This window comes from Peromyscus leucopus, chromosome 11 (genome assembly GCF_004664715.2).
Source record: "Peromyscus leucopus breed LL Stock chromosome 11, UCI_PerLeu_2.1, whole genome shotgun sequence".
Classification (NCBI taxonomy): domain Eukaryota; kingdom Metazoa; phylum Chordata; class Mammalia; order Rodentia; family Cricetidae; genus Peromyscus; species Peromyscus leucopus.
In genome coordinates, this window is record NC_051072.1 from 58,465,381 (window position 1) to 58,491,494 (window position 26,114).

The window sequence follows — 26,114 nt, forward strand, 5'->3', positions numbered from 1 at the left end:
TCTATGAGGATTCCTGAAAGAAATGTCTTTCTGGTCTCAAATATGATTAAAAGCAACTGAGCATTAATTTGTTTGTTCTTATTATGGGCAACATGGATGTTGCAACAAAGTCTGTTTCTGGTTTTATAGTGTTTATGATGTGTAGCTTAGACTTTTCTAGACTCCAGCAGTGAAGGGCATAAATTATGTTAATATTTGAGAGGATCCCTTGCTCATGCATCTGCATATATCATATGCTTACATTCATTGCCTGTAAATAGCAGAATCCAACTGTTACAGCTTAAGCAAAGACTACATTAGTTAGAATGATTAGAGATGATCCACAAAACCCAAGGGCAGAGAGGCACCCTTGACTCAGAACATCTGTAACCAGAGGCTCAAGTGTCATTAGGGGCTTCCTCCCTCTGCTCTCTCACACTCATATTCTCTCCCTCCCTCCCTCCCTCCTTCCCTCCCTCCCTCTCTCTCTTCTTTCACCCTTCTTCCATTCCTCTCTCTCTTCCTTTCTCTCCTTCCCTTCCTCTCTCTCTCTTCCTCTCTCTCCTTCCCTCCCTCCCTCTCACTCTCCCCCCTGCTCATGTATTTGTTGAGACTTGACTTGTTTTCTATTATGTGATCAATGTTGGAGAAGGTTTTATGTGCTGCTGAGAAAATTGTGTATTCCCTATCTGTTGGGTTGAATATTTGGTATATGTTAAGTCCAATTCATCCAGAGTATATTTCAGCTCTAAATTTCTTCCCCAAACTTTAAGGAAAATGATTTCAGTTAACTCTTCACTGAAACACATTTCAACAATTTTTAAAGTTAGGAGTTTAACAAATTTAATATTGTTATGAGGACAGGAAATTGATTCTAAGAGTCTCAAATCACTGACTTTCCAGCATCGTAGTTGCTGATATACAATACAATGTGGCAGACCCACATTTGAAATATTGCCCAGCTGTGACATTCATGTGCTAGGTAAGCTTTACAGGCAACTTATCTGTATTTCATTTTTTGCATTCATAAAATTGAGATAATAATACATATTCATAAGGCTATTTAATTATTAATGCATTAATACATGTAAAACCCTTAGAGCATAAGGTCATCTTTATTCTTTATTAAGTAATTCTCTTTTGTAATCCAATCCACAATTATAAGAATAATCTCATGATACATTTATAGTTGGTATTAAGCACTAAGTGATTTTTAATGAACACAATTATCTTACATTTTACATTTTATCAAACACAGAAATATCTTCAGGTTTGTGGGTATGAACAACTTTAAAATGCAGCAGATTGTTTGATACACACACACACACACACACACACACACACACACACACACACACACAGATTCCCCCCAACCCCGGAAGAGTATGTCTGAAGGTAAAATAGACCACAATCATTTCAAAACACAATTGCTCTTTGTCAAGTGACAGAGGTTGAAAAACTTAGTATTTCTTTGGATGTGCATATGTTTTTCTTCAAAAAGAAAATCACCACATGACAGTGTACTGTGAATTGAATAATTTCTTTAAGTGCTGAGGCCACAAGTATAAAAACATGTCCACGTTTCCCTTCAGGCTTGACTGAACTCAGTGTCTTCTATTGTGCTTTAAACATCTCTATCAAGAGTTGATAGCTACAGAAGGAACTACTCCATACCAGTCAGATACCATGCATTTTGGTCAGGGTTTACTTGATCATTTATGCTTTATGAGGTAGGGGGAAATTGTTATATTCATTTGTCTAGTAAATATTTTTAATTGTTGAAATTAGATTTCTCACTGGCATTCTGAATTGAAGATCAGAAAAAAAAAGATGAAGCAAAGCAAGGCAGTGTTTACACAAGGAAGCTGTGCCGTTCCTCAGCAATGAGTTCCAGATGCTCCCACCTTGCAGCCCTTGGCTTCCAGGGAGGGCCTGGTGTTTGCGGTACAAGAAGCTCAAGAGGATACATTTCCTTTCAGGAACGAACCGGTCAATTCCTTCCATAATTGCAACTTCTAAGAGGGTTTACTTATCCCGTCAGGTACGTCAGCCCACCTAACAGGAGCGTGGTGAAGCCACGTTTGTCAGAGAAAGTGCAACATCTCATGGGAATTTGGATGGAGGAAACAGCATTTATTTATTTTTATTTTTATTTTTTTTTACAGATCCTGTTGCTGTTTTAATCCACTGTTCATTTATCACAGTTTGAAGACGTGGGAAGTTTTCTATAGCCTCACATACAAAGAGCATCCAAAGCCATAGCTTACTGAATAACTTGTATTTTAAGAGAGGGTATTCCTTGAGAAGTACAGTGGCTTTTGAATTATTAGTTAAGACACATCTGTAGCACCAATCTTAAATGGTCTTATTAATAAGAACAATCCCAGTGCCAGTTATTGGGGTGAATGCTGGAAGATCAGAGAAGCATAACAAGCCACAGCCACCTTACCTTGCCAATTCCTCAGCTGATCCTGTTTCCTCAGACTGGAAGCCTCTGAGTCCTCATCCAAATGGATCTCAGCTGAACTGCTTCTTGAAAGCCTGAAAAGCTCAACCAGCTCTAGATCCTGATCCTCACGCCTTATGTACCTTTCTGCCACCACTTCCTGGGATTAAAGGCGTGAGTCACCATGCCTGGATGTTTCCAGTGTGGCTTTGAACTCACAGAGATCCGGATGGATCTCTGCCTCCAGAAGGCTAGGATTAAAGGTGTGTGTGCCACCATTTTCCGGCCTCTATGTCTGTCTAGTGGCTCTTCTGTCTCTGACCCCAGATAAGTTTACTAGGGTGCACAATATATTGGGGAACACAATATCACCACGCACATCTTTTTTTTTATGATTAACTTTTTATTGATTCTTTGTGGATTTCTCGTCATGGATCCGGATTCCACTCATACATCCCTTCCCCACCCCGCCTGTCCCCTTGCTTCTCCCTTGCAACCTACCCCCCAAAACAAAATTTAAAAGTAAAAACAAAACACCAAACAACCAAACAACCAAACAACCAAACAAACAAATCTCGGTATGGAGGCTGTAGTATGGTCCAGTGAATCACACAGTAAGTCACACAGCATATCCTTTTGTCTGTATATCTTTACTTGCAAATGTTCATTGGTCTGATTGGAGGCCTCTGGCCCTCACTGGGTCTTCTCTTGGATATCCTATTATTGCCTTGTGTCACGGAGATCCTGGAGCTTTGGATTTGTAGACTGGTCCCCTTCACCTGCTCCAGCAGTTCATACATGAAATGGGTGCTGGAGTGGGCTACCTCGTAGTCCTGGTTCTGGGCCTGGGTGGTAGCTGGGTTGGTCAGCCTGCGAGCTTTCCATCTCATCATCTACATCATCATCATCATCATCATCCATTTGCAAAAAAGGAGAAATTTAAAAATTCAGAAAGTCTTCCTAACATGTGAGTGCTCCAGCACTGCCTTGTCTAGCTCACCCAAAGTAGCAGACAGCAAGAAGCGGGCCCGGGCCGCCGTTCTCCTGCTCTCACATCCTTGGGTCCATCTCACGCACACCCACACCACTAGGGCCAGCTCTACTCTTCTGCCAGGCGAGGTTCAGGGCCTGCTGTTTGGATTGCTGCCCTTGGTGAGGGGCAGAGCCGGCGCATGCCCCAGAGGTCAGCTCTCCTGACTGGCCTGTCGCAGGTGGCAAGGTGGGAGGGGGGCGAGGGCACAGGCAGCTCTCCCGCTCTCACATCCGCAGGCCTGGCTCACCTGCCCCCCAGCCAACAGGTCAGCTCCAGTGTGCTGCCCAGGTGAGGTGCTGTGCCCGCTCTCCTCTGTGCTGCGGCTGGTGGGGGGCAGGGTCAGTTCTCCCACCACCATAGTGGCCCCAGGGCCTTCTCTCTCATCTGCCACAGGTGGCAAGGGACAAAGGGAGGGAGGGCATTTTTTCCTCATCCGTGCCACCACATGGCAGATGAGGAGTGGTGAGGTCAGCCCTCCTGCTCTCGTGTCCCCCAGGCCCACTCACCTGAACCCCTGCTGCCCAGGTGAGGTGCAGGGATGCTCTCTTAGTACTGCGGCTGGTGGGAGGCAGAAGACACATATCTCTGATGAAATGTCAAAGACTTAATTCTAGAAGAAACTTTCTGCCGAATATATTTTTACAATAAGTTGCAATTGTATGTATGTTATTCTGTGTGATTCTGTTAAAAGAAAGACGTCCTGTTATTAGTTTTACAGATATCTTAAGTCAAGATGAATTTACTAGACAACAATGGAGAAGTGCTGACATTTAGACTTCTAGCTGCAACACACACACACACACACACACACACACACACACACACACACACACTCTGTCCCTGAGCCTTGGAAGAGATGTTGTGGTACACATGTTCCATTCCGGGCTGTATTCGATAGTCTTTTATTCTCTATACTTTGGCCAGTTGTTTGCATTAATCACCATTTGCTGCTAATAGAAGCTTCTCCAGGGAGGGTTGAACGACCCGTTGCTGTTGGATATATGCAGAAAGGAACACAGGACACCTGTGCCTTAGGTGGGCCATAGGGGTGTCTGTAGGTGTCTGTTTTGAACAGGCATTGAGAGACCTCCACTCAGCTTTCCTGTCTGTGGGCAAACTTCTCTCTCCCACTCATTTCTTCTGCATGCGTCACTGTTGTAATGAATATCTTGAAGGAGAAAAAGGAAAGGAAAAGGAGAAATCAAAAGATCAAGAGTTCTCCCAACATTAGTTTATGCTGTGTAAACCACATCTCAACAGCTAATATTTACATTTGCACACTGGAATACATTAATTAATACTTGGGAAATTCCGCAGGGCATGAGAATAATGACTGACCACATTACTTTAATGTTATTATATTTGCATTCTGACTGGTTTGAATTTGCTCAAGTAGGGGGACAAAGAGAAGAGTCAGTGACGCTCTGTCCTTAAATTCATGCCTTCTAGGTACAAACATGAGCTATTCACCCTTGTATTTGAATACAGTCTATGTTCATACATTTCCAATACATTCTGTTTCAAGTCCATGTCTACCACTCTTCCACTCTTAAATGTGGAATTTCTCCTAAAGACTGGGATCTAATCCATATGGCACAGCTATATTATCAGAAAGCAACTTGCAGGTGTTTGGCAAAGTGAAATCATAGTGGCCGTCATTCTCTTCGGGGAAAGAAGAGCTGAAGAGCAGTATCCTAATACATGCATGTGATGAATGCAATTGGGCTGGACAACCAAGGAGCTTTTCTATTATTCTCCCACTGGTACGTGCTTGTGGTTCATGAGCTCAGCTGGTTGGGGTTAAAGGTCAGTGCCAATGAGGTCAAAATCATAAATGTGCACTGTGAGACTTCCCTCTAATTCACAACTTAATAGTTTAACACTTAACCCCAGCCAATCATTGTGTGCTTTTATTGAAATGAGAGAATGAATGAGAGTAGGTAGAAGTAGGATTCAGAAAACATGTTTCCTGATAGCCAAAATCATCTTCTTCTGGAAACAATAATAACTTACATTTAAATGTAAATTTCCTGGAATAGTGAGACAAATGGAAAGAAAACAGAATGGTTGAGCTGGCATTGAGAATGACATTACCACTGGGCATCTTTGGTACAAGTCTTTCATTTATAGATAAGAGAACCAATTAAAATTCATGAGAAGGGACAGAAGCAGGAGGTTATTGATTATTCCCTCAATATTTTGAAGACAAAGATAGACAGCAAAGTTCAGTTCTTCTGACTTCGGATTTCTCTATTAAACTAGCAAGGTGCACTGTGGTCCTACATCTGAGGTGTAGGTCCTACAAGTGAGATGTTGGTCATATCTCAAGTGTGAGGAACATAGAACCAATGACCTGCCTCCAGGAGTCAAAGGAAGAGTGGAGACCCCTGTTTTCCTTAGGAAGTGGACAGTTCTGCTCTCCTCATTTTTCTGTTCCCTGATATCATTGACATCCATTTACTTTAAGCTTACAAAATTTACATGAAAAGTTTTCTTCTTTTATACCATCAATACCCATTTTATTTTCAAACCCTCAAACCATCCTCCAGGAACCATGACTTTGAGACTGGCTGGCTTTTACCTGTAAAATGACATCCAAACTCTTCTTTCACAGTGTGTCAAACCCCAGGAATGTTCTCAGGCATTTCTTAGCTTTTTTCACATAGATAATTCTGGAATTTTTCTAGGGCATGAATGATTTTTTATAAAAATACTAATTTACATAAAATCAGATAAATCTCTATATAGGTGGATTCTCCTTTAATTTTTAGATTACATAACTTGGGTTAGCTGACAAGGACAGACAACAGAGACCAAGGCAACTATACAGAAAGAAAACTAAATAGAAATTCAAAACTTTAGTACATACAGGACTGACATTGATTTCACATATAAACTATATAAACAGTGAAAGGATTCAAATAACATTGATGAAAGACTTTTGTTCAAACAATATCTGCTTTTAAAACTTTTACATTTTAAAACTTTGCTTTTAAATCTGACTTTATGTCCCTATGACATTCAGATAAAAATCTGTGAATGATTATGTAGGTTTTACTCCCGTTTGTGGCATTGTGGCCTCAAATTGCTCATAAGCTTGAAACGGAGAGTAATGTCTCTTTAATTTGCTTATGCTGGTGGCTCTCCATTGTGGTGAGCATCAGAAGACACAAAGGCTGTTAAAACACAGGTTGCTGTGCTTCCTCTCTGGGAGCTTCCGGGTTAGTGGGTCTGGGCAGGACTTGAGTCCGAAATTCTGACAATTTCTCATGTAAGATTCGTCCTGAGGTTACACAGGTTGAAAGCTACTGATTTATAACCACAAAGATTCACATTTTTCCCCTCCATATCCATAAAATCTTAACTCAGAATAAATTTCCCACACTAATAATTCGACTTGACTCAAGTTTGGATTTTATAAATATCTGGAGGAAGTGACCCTGTGCAATTTTACTGTATTTCTTTTTGAAAAAGCTGCTTGGTCTGGGTAAGCTCTGCGCTACTCTTTCGGAGCCAGACCATCAAATGTAAAAGCAAAGACAAGGATGCTTGGAAAATGTGCTAAAGTATTTACACATGCAATTGATCTTGTGGATATCAACAGTCTTCTTTGAAATCATTCACAGGTACAAGTATAAAAAGGAAACACGTTTTATAATGTATAAATGAGAAGTACGGAAAGAGAAGAGCATTAGACGCTGGAGAGTTTGTTATTAAGAACTACCTGGGTGGCACCATCCCCTCGCCCTGCTCCCATCCTGGATGAAGTCAGAGTCACTCTGTGAAGTAGTCAAAATAAATATTAGCGAGATAAGAAGGAAGGAAATAACAAGAAAAGATTTATGTAAATAATTGCCGTGTCCTGACTTGCAATTTCATTGCTGTTTTTAAGAACTGTAGAAATCGTCTCAGCTCTCCTTCCATTACAAAAAAGATTCTAGTGTAAATATAAATCACCAGCATTTACTTCCACCACGACAGTGTCTGCTTCCACAGCACAGTTTGCAGAGATTTACTGTGCTAGACAACTGTTTTAGATCCATGGAAGCTGTTGGGGAGACAGATCTGTATAACAGAGCATGAGAAACACTTCCATTCGCTCCGGTGTGGTCTGTCTGAATGCTTTTGCTTCGTGAGGCTATTTCCTAGAGGGGGAAGATCTGCCTTATAATAGATTTTAATGCCTTTTGTTACGGACCTCTTTGCTTCGGTCTTCATTGCATTAGGCCTCCCCAGAAAGGCCAGTCACAGCCATTAAAGACTTTATAATTTAGGGTGAACAGGCATGATTATGAGTCGCGATGCGCTAAGTGCCAAAAAGCATTTTAAACGAGAGGAGACTGACAGACCTGTCAGTGGTAATGCATCTGCACTCGCATCTGACCTAAAAGCCCTTTCAACATCTGCAAGGACAAGAAAAAAATAATAAAATAAAAAAAAATCAGCCAAAGAAAGGTTGTCTTGAGATGAAAAATTAATGGCACAGCAAACTGCCTAGTTCCATCAAGGGAGACTTAAACGGCCTTACGTCTCCACTCCAGCTGTAACCTAGAATCTGGCTCTTTGGAAAAAGCTGTTGTTGGGTATTTTAGGTGTGTGTGTGTGTGTGTGTGTGTGTGTGTGTGTATGTACATGTTTGCATATATAGTGCATGCATTATTTTCCCTTAGAAGTTAATATTAGCGCAAGGGGCACAAGCAATACCTCTCATCTTTGGAACTGCTGTGACCCCCCACTGGCTCTGCTTCACAGATGAAGACTGAACTGTCTGTCAGCTCAGACAGATGTCTTCTTTGTAAAGACTTCAGCCTCTAGCTTCCTTCTCGTCTGCTTTGGGTTCTTAGTCATTTCTTAGCATAAGGGAGAAAAGTTGCATTAGCTTGACAAGGGTCAATTTCTTTGTAATTGACAAGCAATTACAAAGCTTAGATTGTGGAAGCCCAAAAATTCTAACTTTGGACTTATTCTTTTATTCGGTGTACAAGTCTGTATATGAAATTAATAAATAGGTCTTGCAAAGGGATGTGCAAACTGTAGAAACAATAGGAAATGTCTTGCTCATATTTATGTTCCGATTATTTTCTGTCATGTGCTTCTGTAGTATAATATGGATTCTCGATTCTTGATTCAGAGTTGAAGGAGATCCTGTTAATGGATATTACTACAAAGGTGCTTAAATTGATCAAACACAGGTACCTGTGTAAAAGGAAAGTTTTGAGGTAATTTTACAATTATTTTACAGTTATGCTTAAGTCCAGTCTCAGCTGCAATTAACATAAGAGCTCTCTTGAAGCTATTTACAGAAAGAAATGTCCCTAGGGGTTAGTAAATTGCATGCTTTTGAGGCAATTTCCTTAGGAAGAAGCATTTATACCTTACTATGAAATCTCTTGGACATCTCCCATAGAACTCTAGAGACTCTCATAAGCAACATAATGATTACATGTCAAGGATAGAGTGATACACTGTGAGTCCTCAAAGTAGTCAAAGGCGCATACAAGCTTGCTTTCTTCTGAACACATGTAGCAGAAAATTAGCAAACAAAGACATTTGAAAATACACTTTTTTTTTGCTAAGGTGGATAATGATTTTCAGCATCACAAGACAACTGCCACTCATTCCATCCCTATTTTGTTAGCAAAGATAAAACTATTTTTATATAAACATTTTAAAAATTGTATGATGTACAGTTTATTCTTATATAGCATATGCTGGAAGGTATATAGTATGACTTGAATTTTAAAATGTAGCTTTTATTCCCACTTTTGGCCCTTTTTAAAAAATGTATTTATTTATTTTATATATATGGGGGGGTATATGTATGTGTATCGTACACTTGCAGAAGCTAGTGCAGCCCAGAAGAGGGTGTTGGGTCCCCTAGGAATGAATTCTAGCAGTTATGAACCACTTGATGTGGGTGCTGGGAACTAATTCTTAACTGCTGGCCACTTCTCTGGCCTCTATTTAGTCCATCTTACTCTTTAAACTATATTAACTATAATGGGAAGCTGTTAAATCAGACATTAAGCAATATTTCTCACCACATGTATAAAATCGTTTACACTATTCACCCCTTGTGTTTATTATAATACAGTTTTTATATGTTCCTGTGGAAGACACGTGGTCATGGAATCTTCCACATTATATGTAGAAGAAATAAGCAAAGAATCTTAGTACAAGTTCCTATAAAATTACCAGTTAAAAGCTATAAAAAGACAAATTCACATGTACAGATAAATCTCTCTCTCATGAGAGCTTAGTTCGGGAATTCTAAATATTCTTTGTGTTTTTGTCTAACTGTAACACGAATTCCTAAATGGTCTTATAATAAAAACCCAGAGCCAGATATTGGGGTAAATGCTGAAAGATCAGAGAGACAAAGGAACAAGCCACAGCCACCACCTCTTACCTCACCAACTCCTCAGTCTGAAAAAGCCTCTAGCTGAAAGGGACACGTCTGCCGAAAAGCCTTTATTTCCTGTCTCCTCATGCCTTATATACCTTTCTCCGCCCACCCATCACTTCCTGGGATTAAAGGTGTGTGCCACCACTGCCTGGGCCTCTGTGTTTAATCTAGTGGTTTGTTCTGTCCTCTGATCTTCAGGTAAATTTTATTAGGGTACACAATAGATCACCACATTTAACTCTATGTGTCACCCTGTCTCATTTTCTGTGTACACTCATCTTCTGTCCACACAATGTATATAAGTACTTATACATTGCTACCACAGATGTTCAAATGAGTGGTTTAACACTTCTGGTGAGTTAATGTAAAAATATGTATTCAGGCAAAATCAGTTCATTACAATAATGTACACACACACACACACACACACACACACACACACACACTAGAAACAGTTTGTTAAGGATGAGAAAAGTAAACCTGGAAATAGGAGAGGGCTAGGGAACTGGAAAAAGGCACATGCTCAAAAGCTGAATTAAAAATATTTTAATGAGCTCCTTCCATTATAAGCTATTACTATACATAATAGAAATAAAATAATTGATCTTGTTATCATGTTATCTTGGGAACTTAATTCAAAATAGAATGAGCTTATGTTCCTAGCATATAAAATAGTTGTATTGAGAAACTGGGGCTTGGAGCCAGCAATTTGGCCCAGAGGGTAGAGGCAATTGCTGTCAAGCCTAAGGAACTGAGTTTAATTCCCAGGACTCATGGTGTAGAAGGAGAGAATTGACTCCCATAAGCTGTCCTCTGACCTCCACATGTAAGTATACACACATTTCCACACACATAAAACTAGTAAATAAACATAAAATAAAATTTATAAAAAGAAACTGAATGCCAAAATAATTTATATTTCTTAACTAATTTTTAAAGTTTTTTCCTTTTTTGATTTTTTTATTAATTAATTTATTATTTTGCATCCTGACCACAGCCTTGCCTCCCTCCTCTTCTCCCACTCCATTCCCTTACCTCGCCTCTGCCCTTCCTCCCAACCCACCCTTCCTCTCTACCCACTCAGAAAGGGGCCGGCCTTCCATGGGTGTCAGCAAAGCACAGCATATCAAGCTGCCATAAGACGGAGCACCTCTCCCCCCCCCCCTGTATTCAGGCTGGGCAAGGCGATCCAGCACGAGGAATAGGTTCCCAAGGGCCAGGCAAAGCACCAGGGACAGCCCCTGCTCCCATTGCTGGGAGTCCCACACACAGAGCAAGCGACACAACTGTCATGCTTGTGCAGAGGCCTAGGTCAGTCCTATGCAGGCTCCTTTGCTGCTGGTTCAGACTGTGAGTTTCCATGAGCCAGGCTAGCCATTCCTGTGGGTTTTCCTTCAACGTCCCTGGTCCCCCTGGCTCCTACATTCCCTCCTTCTTCTCTTCAGCAGAACTCCCCAAGTTTGGTCCAACGCTCATTTGCAGATGATATGGTAGCATACATAAATGACCTCAAAAATTTTAACATGAAACTCCTACAGCTGATAAACACCTTTAGCTAAATGGCTGGATACAAGATTAACTAAAAAAAAGAAAAAACAAAAAAAAAATCAGTAGCCCGTTTATATAAAAATGATAAAAGGGCTGAGAAAGAAATCAGGGAAACATCCCTCACAATAGTTACAAACAATTTTAAAATATCTTAGGGTAACTCTAACCAAACAAATGAAAGAACTTTCAAGTCTTTGAAGAAAGAAATTAAAGAAGATATCAGAAAATGGGAAGATCTCCCATGATTATGGATTGGTAGGATTAACATAGTAAAAATGGCCATCTTATGAAAAGCAATCTACAGAGCAAATGAAATACCAATCAATATTCCAACACAATTCGTTATAGACCTTGAAAGAACAATACTCAACTTCATATGGAAAAACAAAAAACAAGGGTAGCTAAAACAATCCTGTACAATAAAAGAACCTTCTAAGGTATCACCATCCCTAACTTCAAGCGTTATTACAGAGCTATAGTAATAAAAACAAGTATGGTATTGACATAAAAACAGACACATTGATCAATGGAATCAAATCAAAGACCCAGACATAAATCTGCTTACATATGGACACTTGTATTTTGACAAAGAAGTCAAAAGTATACAATGGAGTAAAGAAAGCATCTTCAACAAATGGTGCTGGCATAACTGGATGTCAGCATGTAGAAGAATGCAAATATATCCATTCTATCATCCTGCACAAAACTCAAGCCCAAGCAGATCAAAGACCTCAATATAAATCCAGATACACTGAACCTCATAGAAGAGAAAGTGAGGGAATGTTTGCATTGCACGGGAGACAACTTCTTGAATAGAATGCCAGTAGCTCAGACACTAAGAATAACAATTAATAAATGTAACCTCATAAAAAGCTTCTGTAAGGCAAAGGACACGGTCAATTTCTACAAAATGGCCGCCTATAGAATGAGAAAAGATCTTCACCAACCCTACATCCAAAAGAGGGCTGCTCTCCAAAATATACAAAGAATTCAAGAAACTAGACATCAAAAAACCAAATAATCCAATTAAAATATGGGGTACTGACCTAAACAGAGAATTCACAACAGAAGAATCTCAAATGGCAGAGAACACTTAAAGAAATGTTCATCATCCATAACTATCAGAGAAATGCAAATCAAAGTGACTCTGAGATTCCGTCTTACACCTGTCAAGACCAGAAACACAAATGACAGCTTATGCTGAAGAGGATGTGGAGCAAAAGGAACACTCCTTATTGCTGGTGGGGCTGATGGGAGTGCAAACTTGTTCAGACACTTTAAAAATCAATATGGTGGTTTCTCAGAAAATTGGAAATCAATCTACCTCAAGACCCAACTATATCACTGCTGCACATATACTCAAAGGGTGCTCAATCATATCACAAGGACACTTGCTCAACTATGTTCATAGCAGCTTTATTTGTAATTCACAGAACCTGAAAACAACCTAGATGTCCCTCAACCAAGGAATGGACAAAGAAATTGTGGTACATTTACACAATGAAGTATTACTCAGCTGTTAAAAACAATGACATCAGGAAATCTGAAGGCAAATGGATGGAACTAGAAAAAAAAAATCATCCTGAATGAGGTAACCCAGACCCAGAAAGACAAACATGGTATGTACTCACTCATAAATAGATTTTAACTGTAAGGTAAAGGATAATCATGCTACAATCCACAGACCCAGAGAGGCTAGGTAACAAGGGAGGTCCAGGGGGAGAGAATGGATCTCCCAGGGAAAGTGAAATAGAGATCTCCTGGTTGGACTGGGGGCAGGTTGGCATGGTAACTTGAGGGATCAGGTTTGGGGGTGGGCAGAGGGGGAAGTGTTGAGAAAGATAACTGGAAAGGAAGGATTTAGAGAGTCGGTAGAAACCTGATACAAGGGAAATTTCCCTGAGTCTACAAGGATGGCCCCAGCTAAAACTCCTGGCAGCAGTGGATACATAGCCTGAACAGACCATCCCCTGTGACAGGATTGGTGACTACCTTGGTTGTCATTGGAGAGCCTTCAAGCAGTGACTGATGGAGGCAGGTTTAGATGTTTTTTTTTTTTTGTTTTGTTTTGTTTTGTTTGTTTGTTTTCTTTAAGATCAAGGTTTATCTTCTTCCTACTATCTACAATAGCATCATTGCCAGACAGGGCTGATTATCATTTCTCACTGAGATGAAACTGATGCTCAAAGTGCTCAATTGACAGATTAACAGAAAAAATCTGATGGCACCAAGTCTAGTATTTATATTATCCAATTCTAGTTCAATGTTTTTGCTGTGTAGATTCCTGTTATAACAATACGTGGAGATATTTTCAAAGGAACTCATCCTCAAATAGCTGTAAACAGACACTGATTTACCCTGACTGCCATATTTGGCAAGAGCCAAGGTCTAGATTCTCCTTTCCAACACCTCTATCATTCAACTGCCATGTTCCCTCTCTTGGGATTTCTCAGACCCTCCCTTAATCCAACAGCTGGGTGTCAAGGGCTGGCTAAGTAGGAGGCTTTTATGACACCCTTCCAGCCTCCTAGCAGGAATGTTTTCAAAATGGTCATTGGCTGCTGCAAACTGGCCACCCAACACATAAGATTACCTTCAGTTTCATGTGGTCACTGCAATATGCACACAGAACAAAACCATTTAGTGATATAAGCATGAACATTGTCCCCAAAATACTTGGTTCCCTTTCTTTCTTATCAGAATGCTTCAGAAAGAAAAATTGTCTTATGGTGAAGTATAAAAAAAAGACAGACGTCTCTGTTTCATTACTGATGATGAATTTATGCAATTTGTAATACATTAAACGTTACTGGTGCTTGACAACAAGTATTCGACATTTGGAGTAGGATGTGTTGTATCGCTCAATGTTCCACACAATAGTTGACAGTAATCATTAGCAGTTCAAAGATAAACAAAGAGTAGATACTCAAAGGAAAGAAACATTTGTCAATGCAACTCAGTTAAACTAAGATTTCTTGATACCTTCCAAAGTGTAGGCTCTTTGCTAAGTACTAATTATTCCTATATGGAAAGGAAGGCTCCTGGGAAGACCAGCACTCCAGCAATGGTAGGATGTCTTCCCCTCCTTTCTCACTTCCTTTTCCTAACTCATGTCCTGAGATTGTACCCCTAAATAATTTATATTGCCTCTAGTTTCTAGGAATAAATAGATAAATACTTCCAACAAGTAGTTAGAAATCCTTCGGAAGCTGAAAAGAGGTATAGAGGTTAGATATATACTTGGAAGCAATTGTTTAAAGGGGACAAAAACAATCCCATGGGGACCAACCCCTAGGCCAAGAACAGCAGGCCAGGAATGACTGCTGAGAGACGGTTAGCTTTTGTCCCACTTCAGGGTGAGCCCCTAATGGGTTATCCAACACAGAGTGGTCAGTTCTGAACTCATATGTACATAACGAAGTTGGGCTTTGCAGGTCGTGTGTGTGTGTGTGTGTGTGTGTGTGTGTGTGTGTGTGTGTGTGACTGTGTGTGTGTGACTGTGTGTGTGTGTAACAATAACAGCCAAAGCAAAAGATACCATAAGTTTGAGGGGGTGTGGTGGGCGTCAGCAGGAAGGCTTGTAGAAGGGGAACAAGGAACATGTCAGAGGGAGGAAAAGGAAGGGTGGGTATGACATAATCATATTTTGATTAAAAAAATTAAGAAGAATAACACTCAGAGCCATAAGAATAGATGGTAGTAAAAGAGGAAGAAACTCTTTTGAGAGAGAAGCTGCTGATGGAACTGTGTAGGAGAGCATCATTACCAAGGGACACAGATGAAGGAGATGCAGCCAAATAAGAGCAGAAACCGGGCTGGAGAGATGGCTCAGCCGTTAAAGGCTAGGCTCACAACCAAAAATATAAGAGCAGAAACCATAGCATGGCAGCAAGGAAAGTCAGACGGGTAGTTTCAGCCAAGAGAGGAGCCTCCAAGAAGTCCTTTCCTCTGACATCAGTGCTGTGTTCTGTCACACCTATTGTGAGAGAAAGAGCAGATGTTGACAACAGGCAGAAAAATAGGGAGAAGGGGGAGGGGAGGTGTCCTGTGCTTGACGCTGGCTCCTTTGCAGTTGGCTACAGAGGACGACAGCGTGTGAGCATGTGGACAGTGGCGGGCTTGACCGGCTAGGCCATGGAAAATATAGCCAGTAGATCCTGCTGCTAATTTTGTGCTTGCTAGTCTGAACCAAGGAACACAGTTCACAGTGGGTGTCTGTAAGTGTTTTTGCTGAGCCTAGTTTATGAAATAGAGTACCAGTTGCCTGCAAGGTTCAATCTTCTGTCGATAGAAGAGTGATCTGTGAAACTATTAATTTTCATTTTTAAAAGCACTCATTGGGATCTGATATTTGCAAGTATTTGTATGTGTCTACGTGTCCAATAAAAAATGGTAAGAACAGCGGCTGTCACTAAGCATTGAAATTGATAAAAAAAATTAACTTAAAAAACCTGGGAAGATTTGGGGGAGGAAAAGAGGAAAGAATATGATTAAAATACATTGTAAGAAATTTTTTCAATAAAATAGAAGTTTGAAAAATGTTTTATTTTTCTGATAATTTTTGGATAGGGCATGTTTCACCCTCCTAATTATCAATAAAACTACAGTATGTCTTAAATAAAATCTCAGTTGGGTTATAAAAATCCTTAGGAAATTTTATTTTGCTGTGTTGATCCATATTTACTCAATTTTATGTTAGTTCAAATAAATTCATCCAATTGAGTTTTCATGTCAAGGCAGTTATCTGCACAGAGGTAAATGTAGAACAGAAATATCTTCCTGTCTGTTTATTTGAATAAGGAAAGAAAACTGCACACTAAAGCAGTTTTCATTGTTCAAGGATTAAAATTTATTAGTCTTTATTGTAAGAATATGGGCCATCAGCTGTGGATTAGTTTTCCCTCTCTGAAAAGTGTGAAAGGCAACCGACAAAATGTAATCCTAAAATTACCTGACGTTGAGTCCTAAGATTGTCTTCAACAGATAATGTGTGGGCTCACTTTGTTTAGTTTCCCCATTCATGTTCTTTGTTCAGGCTGCTGAATGCGTCAACCTACATACTGTCATCTGGGATGTAGAAAACCGGATGGGTTCTGCAAAAAGGAGTTCATTTTTCTCTGATAGAAACCTGAAATGTTTTCATTTTTTGCATTTGAAGTGTGAAGAAGGTTTAGTAGAAGAAGTAAAATTCTTCAACAAAAGGCTTTAATTTGCAAAAGACAATGCCACAGCTTTGAACCCTGCTGAGGATTTAGTCACTGCTGAACCCTGGGGGTATTAGCAGTCTTTTTAGTTTACTATGCAGGCCACAAAATCCTTTCCATTAGTGATTTTTAACTCCTCCAGGCTAAGAACTCTTAATGGGGGGAGGGGATGAAGTAGAAAGGGAGAGAAGGAGGGGGAGACTCGTGTGTGTGTGTGTGTGTGTGTGTGTGTGTGTGTGTGTGTGTGTGTGTGTGTGTGTAAAACACTGCTGGTCAAAGAAATATATAATGGCAAAGATTTACTGTATAGTCATTGTCTTTGGAATGAATATTTCATTCAAAAGATTACTATAGCATCCACATACTTGAAAATGTAGTAATTAATACGGGTATAAATAATGAAAGTAGAAAAATGGAACTTTGCAGTCTTTCTATGTGAAAATATCCGTTTTCAAAAGCAGCAGCACCAACAGAAGTGTTGGTTGTTGTAATACGTGATATCCATGAAGGTAGGAGCCAGCAAGCGTTGATGACTAAGGTGGTCTCCCTCAGGCATTGACACATTCAGACATCTGTCCTGTTGATGGGATATTTGGGAAGCTACAGATGTTTTAAAGATTTAAGTTGCAATGCTTAAAGTGTCAATTTTCCTTTTTTATGTGTCTTGTTTCTTAATGAATGTATGTAATGAAAGGAAAATCTAAAAGAATCCTGATCCAAAGTTTGAAGGAATGAATCAAGTTGTTACTTGTCCTGTGTTCTCTTCAAATCCCATTAATCTGGAATAGATCCGATCATTTCCAATAGTCTGAATAAACAATTATTTTACATCAGGACAATGTTTCGCTCTATAGTTCAGCTGGCTTCAAACTCAGATTCCTCATTCTTCCTGCCTCCGCCTGCTGAATGCTTAGGTTACAAGCATGCCTGGTTGTCACAGCCAGCCAAATCAAGTCTTCTGCCATATGTATCTGCTGTATAGAAAGGGGTAACTTTTTTTTTCTTTTAGTGTGTTTTGGATACTTTTCAATTTTCCCAAACTTCATCAAAGCACAGAGAACAGCATGTCAGAAGACGGTCAGTGAGAACGTCCCATTACGGAGCAGGGTTAAATCACCACAAAGGGCTGTTTTCTGAATCCCTTGGAAAATCCAACCTTGTGTGGAAACAGGCTCAAGTAATAATACCCATCTCTCTCAGCTCCCTTCCCTGCCTTTCTCTAGCATGACTTCGTTTTCTTGTAGGCTCTTTTTCTGGCTTCTGCCAGCTCTGGGCTTATTCCTCCCTCTGTAACTCACACCGGGATCCCTGCCTCAGCAGACAACCATTTCTATTTCCATCATTTCTGAGGTGGGTTTCACTAGCCTAGCTTGAGTTTTCTTCCCATTTCTTAGGCAATCACTGTGGTCCAAGGGACAGAATATGCCAATTGAATCATGTGTCCACTTCAAGGAAGACGACACATTTTATATTAGAATTTATATAAGCAAAATGTAAGAAAGAACATTTGTATTCCTCCCAAAAATTGATGCCCCTTAACAAAATAAGAAACTGTTACTGGATCAACAAAAAATTCAAATCCCTTAATTTGGGGACTTTTTACATGGTTGAAGGCAGAAGTTTCCTTGACATCATATTCTACCAGGTCGTGAGTTCACAGAGATCCTAGCAGGTCAAGAGCAGAATATAGTGATGTAAAAGGTAGTCCTTACAAGTGTCCATGAAGGAAATGCAGGGATTTTTCAGGTGGTACTGAGAGAATATATGCATCTTGGTTCAAATAGGGGAATGCAAACCAAGTAGAGTATAATTGGATTTCCTGTCAAAGACTGGTAAGCTAGGTGCTTGCTGTTCAAAGTCTAGGCATTAAGGGACAGCTCATATAATTTACACAAATAATTTACAGTGCATATAGACTTATCTCATCTTTTTAAAAATTATACGATGCTCTAGGAGTCTGTGAGTATTGGGCTGGAGTTATCCTGTAGAGCCAGATGACAGTTCTCTGATTTAGATGCTAAATATATTTCTAAACATGTCTAGTTTTCTTTCCCCACACCCTGACTATGAAACCTTAGCCATTTACAGAAAATGCAATTAATAAGGGGGGGTTCTCTAAGAATATGCAATTTGTAGACAGACTTCAGGCGTCAAACCCTCCTCTCAATAAAAACAAACAAAAAATACTTTCCATAGCTTTCCAGTTGTGTGGCCTTGGCAAAGCTAATTAACTTTTACAAGTTTTCATTCTTCATCTTTCAAATGAAAATTAAAGCAGTACCTACCTCACAGGCTGATGTATTAATAAACCCATTGTTTTAAAGGCATTGATATCTTTGATACTCAATAACTTCTTGATAAGCATCAGCTACTATTATAGGTCTCTAATATCTTATGAAGGGTCCAGGTGTCTATCACATTTCAAATATCAATACAAGATTCTTGATCAAAAGGCTCCAGATCCAACTGAAGAACAGATTTGCTGAAATCTGTTCAGAAAAGGGGTATCACTGTTGGGTTTGTATTTATTATAACCAAGGGGTATCACTGTTGGGTTTGTATTTATTATAACCAAGGGGTATCACTGTTGGGTTTGTATTTATTATAACCCAGATGTCAGCTGAATGTTTTGCTACCTTCACCAGTAGCCATTAGCCGACAGGTATGCTTGCTCTTGCCTGTGCATTCACAGCACTTAGGCACACACACTCATATGACTGGAAAGCTCTATACTTTCCACCAATCTTTAGCAGCTCAGATTGTGATCTTTCTTCCTGACTCCATCTTGTGTTAACTTCCACTAATCTATATCAAAACTCAGTTGAGCTGATTTATTCAAAAGTTTAATTCAAATCAAGAATTACATGCATGCTACAGCTTTCTTTGAGTTTTACAAGGGCCTGGGAAGAGGCCACACTCTGTCATATGATTAGATGTACCACACTCACTCTCTTCTTCCTGTGCTCTGACTTCCTGTGAAAAGGCCATCCTTTACTCTGCCCTTTAAAATGGATTCATCAACTCTGTAAAATTATAAAAGAATTTTTTTTGAAAATGGTTTTCTTTTCTAAATTTTATTTATGTAAGTATTACTATTATTTCTTAATATATGTATGCTCTGTCTGAATGTACGACTGCATTCTAGAAGAGGGCATTGGATCCCATTATAGATGGTTGTGAGTCACCATGTGGTTGCTGGGAATTAAACTCAGGACCTCTGGAAGAGATGCTGAGCCATCTCTCCAGACTCCAAAAAATACAATTTTGTTATTGAGAAATTCTGTTGCAACTTTTATGCAAACAATATTTCAACTTCTTGACATTATCTTGGAATTCATTGTGTGCTCCCATTCAGGAGGTGCACATCATTCATGACTTTGCAAAAGAGGTGAAATGTTAACACCCACTTTTTCATAGTGAATGATGTAATGAGTCTGTAGAATCAGTTGCCATAAAGATTTTTATGGACTCATTACATCTGTGGTGCTCCTTAAGGGTGAGTTCCAATGAGATATTAATGTTTTTAACACTTGAAATGCTGTGGGTATTTAAGTAGTGACTATGAATTTACATTTTAAAAATAATTTTCATTTCATTTATGTATTTTGAATGTGTGTGTGCATGCACACACATGTGCACTTGCAACAAGATGTACATGTGATCGCCAGAGCCCAATTTACTGGAGTTCCCTCCTTTTACGGTGTGGGGTCAGGACTGAACTCAGGTTGTTAGACTCAGTGGCGAGTGCTCTTCCCCTTTAGGCCATCTTGTCAGCCCCATTTCCCTTTTTTATGATATAGTCTTGCATTCATGTCTAGGATGGCTTCATACTTGATATCTTCCTGTCATTAGTCCTGAGATTACAGGCATGTGCCACTGTCTCTTATCTCTATTTCCAAAGCTGATATTTAGTATAATGTATGCTTGTTTAAGTGATATATCATTAATTTAACTCAGAATTGCAACCAACACAAACAAATTTATTTTCTAGCCTCTAGGAAATTAAGTTTTGCTTGGATTGTCTGCAATTCCAAAAGAAGAGAACTTGCAGACAAGTTGCAAAGGTATTTATTGAGAGAGGTAAATGGTGAATAAAAACCCAGGACTTTCATTCTTTGGTCTCTTCAGTTTACCAACCTTTTCCAAGGTTCCAGAAGACAGCCTGGGCGATACTTGGATGAAGTGACATGAACAAGACACTAATATTCATCTTATCAAACACGAGCCATGATATGCCTATCAGAGATCCATCTACTTCTAGATGAAGCAGATACCCAACTTCATTACTAAGGTTCCCAGGATCACGTTCTTAATTAGAACATATGGAGAACAACAGCTCAAGCAGCTCAGACGTTCCCTCTGATGACTTGTCTCCTTGTCCCTTTGCCTTTCCCGACACTCCACCCCTTCAGTCTCCCCTCAGGTACAATAGCCACGCCTTTCTGAAGTAACAACTGACCTAAACATGGCATTATACTCCAGCTAAGGCCTCTCAAACTGTTTCTGCAAGGAAACGCTAATTCTGTAGGTCTAGGCACAATAATTGTTCCAGTGGAGTTTCTAAGGTATGGAGTTTTGATGGTTTTACTAGCAGAAAGGTTTCCTCTTTTTTTCTTACCTTAATTTGAAGCTTTTTCAGAATGATATAAAGCACGTAAGCACGTGTGTACACACACACACTCTCTCTCTCACACACACACACACACACACACACACACACACTCACACACATTGAGATTCCAGCTAATGTGTGTTTTTGCTTCACACCTCTAAACTTTTTTTTTTTTTTTTTTTTTTTGAGACAGGGTTTCTCTGTGTAGCTTTGCACCTTTTCTGGAACTCACTCTGTGGTCTAGGCTGGCCTTAAACTCAGAGAGATACGCCTGCCTCTGCCTCCCCAGTGCTGGGATTAAAGGTGTGCTACACCACCACCCATCCTAAACTTTTAACTTTAATGGCTATATTAGTTACTTTTCTGTTTCTAATACAACCTACAAAAGAAAGATCATTTTGGCTCTGGCTCCAGAAGGTTAGAGTCATTAACAGTGGGGAACCCATGGCAGCAGGCACCAGGTATGGAAGTAGGAAGCAGAGAGCTCACGTGTTGACTGCAAGCAGGAAGCAGAGAGAACGAATGGAAGTGGGGAATGCTTTTACATCCCAAAGCCCACCCCCAGGGATGCACTTTCTCCAGCAAGTCTGTACCACCTATACCTTCCCATACAGCTCCATCAGCTAGGGCAGTGGTTCTCAACCTGTGGGTCACAACTCCCAAAGGGGTCACATATCAGATCTCCTGCATACCAGATATTTACATTATGATTCATAACAATAACAATATTACAATTATGTTGCAACGAAATAATTTTATGGCTGGGGGTGACCACAACATGAGGAACTGCATTCAAGGGTCATGGCATTAGGAAGGTTGAGAACCACTGATCCGAGGGGGGAAGTGCTCAAATGTTCTAACTATGAAGGACGTTTCTTCAGATCACTACAATGTCTCTGCTATGGTCGCACGCATTTGATCGAGTTTACACACAGCCTTTCTTTTACTGTATTTGGTTAATCTTTAACTTCTGTGCCTTTTGTTTCTCTGTATCTCAGGAAAATCTTCAGATTCTAAGTATTTTCATTTTGTTTTTGTTTTTAATCTCCATGGTAGGCATAAAATGTTCAACTTGGAAGTAGCTATTTGTTAGCGGATTACTAAGTAATCATTCTTTCTGCCTTCCTAAGCGCAAATGGGGTTACATTTGGGATCAGTTTCCCACTGCTCTATAGTAGATGTGTAGTTTGAATGGGTTTGGATCTGTTTCTGGCTCCAGGTGTGGACTCTGATGTGACGCCACCCGTTACCGGCTGAACTTGGAGAATTAATTGGGAAGGAAATGAATCAGGACATGAAGATTCTCTGACTTCAGGGACAGGCTCAGGTTAATGCAGAGTGAAATGTGAGAGTTTATATTACAGTGGGAGGAAGACAAAGCCCTTGCCCTGCTCTGGATGGTGTGGTGTTTACAGACGGTACCTGGAGTGACGGCAGCTGTTCACCGCCATGATGGAAGTCAGAGACCTACAAACAGAAGCCTAGGCGGAAGTGGATCCGCATGAACTGCTGGAACCTTATCCTGGTTCCTGTGCTAGCCATCACTGCAGCCTTCTCAGTTCCGCTCAACTAGCAGATATATGAGCTGGGACGTATTTGTTTCACTAGGATTCTCTAGTCGATCTGATGCGATAAATGTTCTTTTACATCTAAACTCAATGTTCTGTTTTCTTTTACTTGTAGAGCAAGATTTTTTCCAAATGTATTATTTTCAAAAATACTTTGTATATTTAATTCCAATTTAAGGATAACTTGAGGCTTTGTTTGTTTGTTTATTTTTTAATTTTTTGAGACATGATCCCATATGAAGCCCTGGCTGGCATTGAACTAGCTACATAGACCAGACTGGCCTTGAACTCATAGACATCCTCCTGCTTCTGCCTCTCCAGTGTGGAGAGTAAAGATACACACCACTATACCAGGCTATCACTAAGTTGAACTGGATTTTCCAGTCTGAATGAAAATTATTATTATTTTTCATGGCTAAAATTGTTTTCAAATACTCTTAGATCATCAACGGACTTAATCCGAGAGTAAGTTGTTGAAGACACACTAGATATTTTTAATGATACAAATTTTAGTCACAAAGCAATACAATTTCATAAACTCTTTTTTCCTTCTGTAAGGCAGTGCTGTTTAGATATTAAATGTTTTCATGTGCTCCCTATAGAAGAGACAGACATTCTTCTTCACCCTGGAGCTTGCTGAAAGGACAGACCGTCTCTTCATTTCCTGTTTCCTTTCTCTGCATTTCCATGTGGTAACTCATCTGAATTAAATTTCTTCCTTTAAAGTCTAGAATGACTTTGCTGTCGTGATGATACCTGAGTGATGCAGAGTGGAATACTGAAGCACATTTTCAGACCATTGTCTTGAAGTGAACATGAAGAAATAAGAAATGCCAGGAGGGGACAAGGGAGATAGCTAGGTCAGCATTGTGCTTGCCATGCACGGAGGAGAACTCCCAGCACCCACCTCAAAGAGCTGGGTAGGGTGGTGCATGCCTGCGATCCCAGGGCTGGGGATGTGATGACAAGAAGATGCCCATGGCTTAGGATTGGTGACCAGGCAGTCTAGTGAAATCAGCAAGCCTCGGGTTAGTGAGAGATCCGACCCCCAAAAAGTAAGATGAGGAACAACTGAGGAAAACTGCTGACATCAACTTCTGGAATCCACAGGCAGATTCACCTATATGAACACACACACACACACACACACACACACACACACACGCACACACACACACACACACACACACACACACACACTCACAGTGGTGGTGATTAATGCGTTCTGAGAGCAGTTTAAGTATTATATATTATAATATTGCGTGAACTTACTTCCTATTTCAAGAACATAACTGTCTAAGTAATTTGGTAATAGCTGAGATAGCCCTCCACTTTCTACTGCAGCCACAGTGGTACCTGTGACAGTGATTGTTTCTCTATTAGTGCTAATTTCCATGATGCTGATCAATAACTGGTCTGAATAAAAACAACTCTGGACATGTACTGCCTGAACCTGGGCTCTCTTCAAGAGTACCAATGTTCTGAACCGCTTAGCCACCTCTTCGGTCTGCACCACACAGAAACTTTCAAAACATAGTCTGTGACAATCTAGTTCCAGCGTCACTGTGAGTTAGGAGTTGTTTGTGTTTCTTAGGCTTGGTTGTTTGAGACCTGGTCTATGTGACGTCTAGGCTAGCCTTGAACTCACTATGTCACTAAGAGTGGATTTGAACTCAAGATCCTCTACACTGCTGGGATTACAGTCATATGCCACCATGTTCTACTCTTGCTAGTGGATTTAAATAGGTTAATCACTTCTTTGTTAAAATTCCAATCAAAAGAATCCTCAAAGATTCTATAGGGTTAGATCTTATAACAGGGCATGCTTTCATTTTTTTTTTTTTTTTTTTTTTTTTTTTCCATTCTGGACCCGATTTTAAAAAAAAAAAAAAAACAAACACTTCTTCACTCTGCTCAACCTCACACACTTCCTTTCATCCATTACTCAGACAAGTCACGTGCCCTATCTCACATATTGTTCTGATGGAAAATGTCTTATTTTCGTGGGCTCAAACAATACACCATGGAATTCCCAGACCCGCATGGCTAAGATTCTCTGCTCAGAACAACCATGTGTGCTGTTTTTTATGCTGATTGACTTTCCACGTGGAACTACTTTTTTCAAGAAACCACCACAGACATGTGGTTGGCCCGTTGGCTGGCTGTGTAAGCGCTTATTTCAGTTCACGAGAAGGCTGGATTCGACAGGAGCGGCCAGGATGGGCATATTTAGCATCATCTTGCGGCTCAGGCTCACTCCTTCCTGTCTGAGTCTCAGAGCAACAAGTGCTTTAATCATTCCAGCTCACTGACGCGGGAAAAGTAAACATGAGGGTGGTAATTAATTAGAAGGGCTTAATCCTTTCTTACAAGGTGAATATATCTTCCTGCCAGAGCTTCGCTTTCAAGAAAGAGGTGTAGCACCTCCCACTTTAGTTTACCTTGGTTCGGATTTCTTGAGTTTCCTCAAGCTTTGATACCCGCGGCTGCAGGTTTATAATATCTTGCTTGGATTTTCAGCTTTATTCAAATCTGTATAACTTCCCACAACCAGCTGAGACAAACCAGATGAAAGAGTTCAACCACATCTCCTCACCAAATCAATTTCTTTTCTTTTCTTTCTTTTTTCTTTTTTTCTTTTTTTAGGTTTCTGGTTCCCCATCTGTGTGGCTTAGTTCCTGTGAGGCCAGATTTAGAAATGGGTGGGGAAATATTGCCTGACTAAAGGAGTGTTAATCATTTCCCCTTAATAGAAGTAACATTTTTATTGCTGCTTTACTGATGGGATCTTTTCCCTAAGGCAAGAAACAATAACAAAATCCCTCCTACCTGCCTGTCTCAAAAGAATTCCAAACTGTCTGGGAAGCAGCCACCCTCGAAGGATGCTTAGGGGCTTCTCAGGAGGCCAGCACGCTTGGGAATGCTCAGAAGAAATTCAACAGTTGAGGGAACTACCCGATCGCCCAGGTTGAAAGGAGAGAGCCTGGATTTGGACTCCAGCATTTGGGGTTCTGGTTCCGGTCGGCCACGTGTCAGCTGTGAGCGTATGGCAGGCAACGGTTATTTAACGGTACCAGGCCTTTAACATTCGTTCTGAAGACAGTAAGCAATGCTGTGATTTGCAGACTGAAAGACCAAGGCACAGAGAGAGCCAATGACCCGCTGGAGTCCACACCGCTAGGGCTCTACTGAGCCACACATTGCTCCAGGTTTTCTCATCCTGTCTCGGATTCTACTGCCTTCCTCTGTACTACGACAGTTTTCCTTTACTGGGTCTTTGTTCTGATTTATTTTAATCTGAAAAATAAGGTGATTGAG

The 26,114-nt window shown here is 40.2% G+C and overlaps 1 long non-coding RNA gene across 1 annotated transcript; it reads right to left on the reverse strand.

Moving 5' to 3' along the window:
* Positions 1–4,340: 4,340 nt before the first annotated feature.
* On the reverse strand, positions 4,341–25,833 carry LOC119088737. The gene is made up of 2 exons (XR_005092446.1): positions 25,626–25,833; positions 4,341–4,626 (listed from the first exon to the last, which is right to left on the reverse strand). It is a non-coding gene; the product is annotated as an uncharacterized LOC119088737 (long non-coding RNA).
* Positions 25,834–26,114: the final 281 nt, after the last annotated feature.